The sequence below is a fragment of the Mus pahari genome, chromosome 2 (genome assembly GCF_900095145.1).
Source record: "Mus pahari chromosome 2, PAHARI_EIJ_v1.1, whole genome shotgun sequence".
Taxonomy (NCBI): Eukaryota; Metazoa; Chordata; class Mammalia; order Rodentia; family Muridae; genus Mus; species Mus pahari.
In genome coordinates this window covers 41091110-41099137 of record NC_034591.1, presented here as the reverse complement: position 1 = coordinate 41099137, position 8028 = coordinate 41091110, and positions in this window count along the sequence as shown.

Below are 8028 nucleotides of genomic sequence, written 5' to 3'. Positions count from 1 at the left end.
CTCTGGTGAGAAGTCTGGAGTAATTCTAATAGGCCTGCCTTTATATGTTACTTGACATTTTTCTCTCATTGCTTTTAATATTCTGTTTTTATTTAGTGCATTTGTTGTTCCGATTAATATGTGTCAGGAGGAATTTCTTTTCTGGTCTAGTCTATTTGGAGTTTTGTAGGCGTCTTGTATGTTCATGGTCATGTCTACCTTTAGGTTTGGGAAGTTTTCTTCTATAATTTTGTTGAAGATATTTGCTGGCCCTTTAAGTAGAAAATCTTCATTCTCATCTTCTCCTATTATCTGTAGGTTTGGTCTTCTCATTGTGTCCTGGATTTCCTGGATGTTTTGAGTTAGGATCTTTTTGCATCTTGCATTTTTTTGATTGTTGTGTCCATTTTCCCTATGAAATCTTCTGTACCTGAGATTCTCTCTTCCATCTCTTGTATTCTGTTGCTGATGCTCACATCTATGCTTCCTTTCCTAGGGTTTCTATCTCCAGAGTTGTCTCCCTTTGGGTTTTCGTTATTGTTTCTACTTCTATTTTCAGATCCTTAATGGTTTTGTTCAATTCCATCCTCTGTTTGATTGTGTTTCCTGTAATTCTTTAAGGGATTTTTGTGTTTCTTCTACCTGTTTAGTAGTGTTTGTTTGCCTGTAGTTCTTTAATGATTTCTACCTGTTTAGCAGTGGTCTCCTGCAATTCCTTGAGGGATTTTTGTGCTTCCTCTTTAAGGGCTTCTACTTATTTAACATTGTTCTCCTGTATTTGTTTGAGTGAGTTATTAATGTCCTTCAAATCTTCTACTACCATCATGAGATATGATTTTAAATCCACATCTTGCTTTTCGGGTGTGTTGTAGTATCCAGGACTTGCTGTGGTTCTGATAGTGCCCAGTGTTCTTGGTTTCTGTTAGTAAGATTCTTATGTTTGCCTTTTGCCATCTGGAAATCTCTGGTGTTAATGTTCAAGCTTTCTCTGGTTGGAGTTTGTTCCCCATGTGATTCTGTTAGCCTCTGTCAGCACTCCTGGGAATCCAACTCTCCCCTGAGTCCCTGTGGTCAGAGCACTCTCTGCAGGCAAGCTCTCCTCTTGCAAGGCATGTGTCCAGGAGTCTGGAGCTTGATCCTCCTTCTGAGTCATGGGGTCAGAGCACTCTCTGTAGGCCAACTTTCTTCCTGTGATCCCGAGGACCTGCGATGTGGAGGGTCCTCCAGTGTGCTCTGCTGCCTCTGCTGGGATTACAAAGAGAGATGGCAGAGTGGCCCCAACTGGACTGGAACCCCGCCTCTGGGTGGGCAGTGTTCCTTCGTCCCTGTTCCTGCTGACACAAACCCCACCTGGATTCTCTGGAGTTGGTTGTGTTCCACTCACCCGTGACCCTGAGGACTTGTGGTGTGGAGAGTCTTTCGGAGTGCTCAGTGGTCTCTACTGGGGTTAGGAAGAGATATGGCAGGGGTGGCCTGACTCAACTGGAGCCCCACCTCTGGGCGGGCAGTGTTCCTTTGTCCCTGTTCCTGAGGCACAAGCCCCACCTGGATTGTCTGGAATTGATTGTGTTCCACTCACTTGTGATCCTGAGGACCTGTGGTGTGGAGATTCCTCCGGAGTGCTCAGCTGCCTCCGCAGTGATCCTAATATAGCCTGGGCAGTCCTCTAGGGACCATGGGGGTATCTGCCAACTCCATGCCCTCTGTATATCCTTTTCTAACACTTTCCCTTGAAGTAATATCATTCATTAATATCCTTGAATGTATCATTCTTGAGGTACAGAATGTTTCTTGGATACAGAAGGGCAGATTCTGTTTCTACATCCATCTGCTAGTCTGTGTCTTTTTATTGGGAAATTAATACTATTGATATTAAGAGGTAACCATGAACAGTGATTGCTGAATCTTATTTTGTTGTTGTTGGTATTGGTGGTGATGTGTACTTGTGTGAGTACATGCATGTGTATGTGCACATGTGTGTGTGCATGAATGTATGCATGCCTGTGTGTGTGTGTGTGTGTGTGTGTGTGTGTGATATGCTTCCCTTCTCTTGGTTTCAGTGGTGTGATATCATTTATTCCCTGATTTTTTTTTTTACAAGTGTAGTTCACCGTTTTAGGTTAGCACCTTTTGCTGGGCTGGATTTGTAGATAAATATTGTTTAAGTTTGACTTCATCACGGAATATCTCATATTTTTCCATTTATGGTGATTGAAATTTTTGCTGATTATAGTAGTCTGTGCTGGCATTAGTTGTCTCTTAGAGTCTGAATCTCAGCTGTCCAGGCCTGTCTGGCTTTGAGAGTCTCCACTGAGAAATCAGAAGTAATTCGAATAGGTCTGCCGTGTATGTTACTTGGATTTTTTCACTTTCAGCTTTTAATAGTCATTCTTAGGTCTATATATTTAGTGTTTTGTTTAACATGTGGTAAGAGTACTTTCTTTTCTGAAAATATTTTCTGGATGTGTGAGCTGGGATTCTTCTTCCTCCATTCTGTTATTCTTATGTTTAATCTTTTTATATTGTCACAGATTTCCTGGACATTTTATGTCAGGAGCTTTTCAAAGTTATCATTTTCTTTGACCAGTGTATCTATTTCTTCTATCTTAACATAAGTGCCTGAGATTCTGTCTTCCATATCTTGTCTTATGTTGGGTAAGCTTGTTTCAGTATTTCTTGTCTCAAACTCCTAAATCTTTCATTTTCACAATTCCCTTAGTTTATATTTTTTTAGTGACTTCTATTTCCAACTTCACGTCTTGAGCAGTTTTATTTATTTCCCTTAACTCTTTTCTTTTTATATTTTATTTATTTTCTTTAAAGGAATTATTATTTTATCCAATTCTTTGTGTTTTCTGGATTTCTTGAAATGATATTTTAAATTTCCTTTTTAGAACCTCCAGCATCATCATAGAGTTGTTTTTAAAATGTTTTCCTTGTGTTTAATATATGTTGGAATATTTAGAATATACAGTGGTAAGATGTGGGGCAATGGGCTACGCGCAGACAGCCTGGTTTCCAGTTGAGTCTAGATCTTGAACTCCGGGACCTGGTAGTGCTAATTCATTTGCATGGGATGAAAGGAGTTTGCTCATGTCTCCTGGACCCTGGCCACTGTTGGAGTTAGCACCCCCACAACCCCCACAACCCCCACAACCCCCACAAGAGAGGAGTGGCTATTAGCCTCTTAGGGACAGCACCAAGCCCTACCACATGCAAATAAGGTTTCCCCCAAACTCTCAGTCCAAGCCAATGAGAGGGGCTTGTCAGACCCTAAATCACCACCAGAACTGTATATAGAGAGAGTCATGTAGGGAATTAAAGGTATTTGAGAACCATTCCTTTGTCTGAGCCGTTTGTTCCAAGAGCTGTAACCCTTGGGAAGAGATCTTCTCTCCTGAAGAGCTGTCAGGGGCCTGCTGCATGCCTCACTAGATTGTTGACTTTTTGCCAACCCAGCCTAACCAGGCTGAGTTCAGAAAGGCCTGGAAGGTATGGCAGAGGCTTTGTCTCCCTGCCTGCACTCACTCCACCTCCCCCCCCCCCCGGGTCTTCCCACCTGGCCTGGGTAGAGATCCCAATGGAAAACCTTAACTTAATCTCTCTGTATTCTTGGGGGGGGGGGCAGGATCTTTCTTTAGAAGAATATGATTTTTACCAATTTTGCCAAAGTCAGCTTTGTGGATTCTCCTATAACTGCTTGCCTAGGCTGGAATTACAGACTTCTGCAGTAATGGCTGACTTTTTATATGACTGACAGGGATCCAATCTCATGTCTTCATATTGTAAGACAAATCTTTATTCACTATGCTATTTACCTAGGCCATAAAACAATATTAAAAAATAATATAGAGTAACACTTTCCTCAAGTTTGTTGTGCTTTCAGTTCTGTCCCTAAGTGCTCTCCCCCTTTCATGAAATGTCTCTGGGAAAGATGAAATGAAACATATTTGTAAAATTAGATCAAATAGTTGAGTTTGTTGTAGTATTCTCAAATACATTCATTCTCTACTATCAGCTTGTCATTTTTTTCCTCTGAACCTTCCACAGACATTTACTTTTCTGCCATAATATTATGAACATAATTTTAGCACTAGAATCATTACAATTATTGGAGAATATGCTCATCTGTAATCATCATCTGTGATTTCATAACACACATTTTCCCTACATTGCCTTAAGTATTGTAAATATTTCACTAATATTTAATAAAAGGAGATTGCATAAAGGAGGCCGATAAACACTAACGGTTTCTGCCTATAACTGTAACAGTCTGCCCTTATCATTGCATGGATGTTTATTGTCCTCTCACATGAAGTGAAGATGAATGAAGAAAGACCTTTCTTTTTAGTAATTGAATTTTATAGCCTCATTTCTTTCTCTTCAGAAAGGAGTTACTAGCTTTCCAGCAGGTTTGTCACCAATACCACAAACATGAAATATACACACATATGGCCGGGCTGTGGTGGCACATGCCGTTAATTCCAGCACTTAGGGGACAGAGGCAGGCAGATTTCTGAATTTGAGGCCAGCCTGGTCTACAGAGTGAGTTCCAGGACAGCCAGGACTACACAGAGAAACCCTGACTCAAAAAACCAAAAAAAAAAAAAGAAAGAAAGAAAGAAAGAAAGAAAGAAAGAAAGAAAGAAAGAAAGAAATATACACACATAAATTCTGTGGCATGCCTATGATCTGGTTGGCATGTATCCAGGCTGACAGTAGGTAGCTCTGCTATGATTAGAAATATGTGCACATAAATTGTATCTGACTGTAAGAAAGACTACAAGAAAGGTACTTTTTGTCCTTCTAGATCCTTCTTGAGTCACCATATCAAGATGGATTATTGCAAGATAGAGGTCAGACACTAGAATGCCAAATCAAATCACTAAGCACAAGAAGCACTCAGGGTTGGGGATTGGATTAAGCATCCCTGATTTGACATATGCAAATTAGTAACTGGAAACAGAATCAGCAGGAAGAAAGCAAAGTCAGGATCATGGACAGGAGTATTGTGTTTTTAAAAGATACTTCAAAATAATAACGAAATGGATTTTCATTGTGCACCTTTTTCTTCTTTCATGCATCAAATGTTAGGCATCAAAATAGTGTTGAAATATAATTTAAATATTATAGACACAACAGTGCAGATCTTTGCTGGTTTAAAAATTGTTTACTGCAATATAAGTTGTGAAAGATTAAGACCAAAGAATAAATAAATAAATAAATAAATAATATAGTAAATTAACAAAATCTTACAAGCTACTTTTCACTTCCTTAGACAATCTAGCATATTGACACAATTTATATTTTCCTCATAAGATGTACTCAACCGTATGTAAACTTGTAGTTCACAATAAACATAAATATATCTGTATCATCTTATTTGGTTTTCACTGAAGGTTGGTTACATACATTTAACATTAAAATAATCAAATAAAAGTCACAAAACGAAAGCTGAAAACATCTTGGTTGGAATAAAAGGTGTTGGATGTTGTGAAAAGAATAAATAATGGTTCAGTGCCAAAGTCGTATAGAAATAACACACTACAAAAAGAAATACTTGAAGCTAATTAAAATAAATAGTAGGCTCATATTAGCTGGTGTATGCTGCCTGTTTGGTGGTCCAGTGTTTGAGAGATCTCGGGGGTCCAGATTAATTGAGACAGTTTGTCCTTCAATAGGATCGACCTTCTCAGCTTCTTTCAGCCTTCCCTAATTCAACAACAGGGGTCAGCTGCTTCTGTCCATTTGTTGGCTGCAAATATCTGCATCTGACTCTTTCAGCTGCCTGTTGGGTCTTTCAGAGGGCAGTCACGATAGGTTCCTTTTTGTGAGTGCTCCATAGCCTTAGTAATAGTGTCAGGGCCTGTGACCTACCTTTGAACTAGATCGCAATTTTGGCCTGTCTCTGGACCTTCTTTTCCTCAGGCTTCTCTCCATTTCCATCCCTGTAATCCTTTCAGACAGGAGAAATATGTCAGGTGTGTTGGGGGCAGGGACATTCACGTGGAGACAGGTGGGTGGGGAGGACGTATGGAATGTGGAACAGTCAGAGGGTGGATTGGGGGGACAGGGGAAATAAAATATGGAATGTAAAAAAAAATTGATTAATAAAAATGAAAAAATAAAAATAAATCACATGCTTTTTGCCATAAAAATAAATAAATAGAAATAGTAGCTTACCTATATTTAAAACTTCTTTGTGTGGATTTTCTTCCATATATATGGGTAGCACTAAGTAAACTCTATGGACTAGCATTATGTATGACATGACTAGTAGATGTTCAATCTCCCTCCTAATTTGGAGACTTTGTTAGGATAGTCTTTATATATTATAAAAAGTTTCCACTACACAGGTTTTTCACATAAAATGCTCTTCAATTATAGCTGTCTTTTCCTCCACTCATTTCCTCCATCACATCTCTCTTCCCTCTTCTCATCAGAACTGCCTGTTCTTATTGATCCATGTAACAGCTCCAGTCTATCCACAAAATCTATTCTATTTCCTTTTCCCAGGAGATCCATGAATCTCCCAGTCTCTTCCTCTATGTCTAACCTCTTTGGGTCTACATATTATAGCTTTGTTATCATTTATTTAATGGCTAATATTCATATATAAGAAAATACATACCATTAATTAATTTTCTGGTCACTCGGGATTTTTTTTTCTAGGTCCATCCATTTGCCTGCAAATTTTATTACTTTATTTTTTTATTAGCTTAGTAATACTCCACTGTGCAAGTGAACCACATTTTCTTTATCCATTTTTTTGTTGAGGGATATTTAGGTTGTTTCCAGTTTCTGGTTATTATGAGTAAGCCTCAATGAACATACTTGAGCACGTGTTCTTGCAATATGGTGGAGTATCCTTTGGGTACTTGCACAAGAATGTTATAACTGGGTCTTGAGATAGATCAACCCCCAATTTTCTGAGGAATTGCTATATTGATTTCCATGGTCCTTGAACAAATGTGCACTACCATCAGCAATGGCATTATATTCTCCTTGTTCCACGTGCTTGCTCAAATCTTCTGTCACTTATGCTTTTGAACTTAGCCATTCATACAAGTGTAAGGTAGAATCTCAAAGTTGTTTTGATTTGCATTTCCCTGAAGTATTTTCAACATTTCTTTAAGTGTTTATCTGTAATTTGAAATCCCTCTATTGAGAATTTTCCATTTAGATCATTCCTCATTTTTTTTAAATTGGATTATTTAGGTTTTTGATATCGAGTTCTTGAGTTCCTTATACATTTTGGGTATTAGTACTGCATCTCATGTAGAGTTTGTAAAATTCTTTTGCCATTCTGTAGGCTTCCAGTTTGTCTAATTGATGGTATCCTTTGTCTTTCAGAACTTTTCCAGTTTGATGAGGTCTTATATATTAATATTGCTCTCAGTGCCTGCATTCACAATTAATATTGCTCTCAGTGCCTGCATTCACAGTGTGGGGAGCCGCCCTCACAATCGCCATGGCAAGATGGCGCTGGCATCCGGTGTTCTAACTAGTAAACAAGCGGTCTGCGCATGTGCCAGGTAAATTTCCATCCCTTGCGCCCTGCCTGTCCTGTGGCATCATCTGGGCCGATAGTGAGCAGCCAACCAGGGAGCTACACATCCTAGGTGGAGAACATTTCCTATATAAGGGAGAGGGTTTTTCACCTTGGGGTCTCCGCTTTTGAGTAGCTTATGCATTGCCTCTCGAGATGCATTAAAGCTTTACTGCAGAAGGATCCTAACGATGTGTCGCGTCGTTCTTGCTGGCGAGATGGTAGCGCGTCTCATCACAGTGTTTTGTTCACAAAGTTGTCTCTTACACCAATGAATTCAAGGCTATTTCCCACTTTCTCATCGATCAGGTTCAGTGTATCCTATTTTACATTAAAGTCTTTGATCCAATTGGACTTGGGTTTTCTGAAGGGTGATTAATATGGATCTATTTGCATTCTTCTACCTACAGATATACAGTTTGATGAGCACCATTTGTCAAAGATTCAAAGAGACTTTTTTCCATTGGGTATTTCTGGTTTTTATCGAATTTATATGTCCA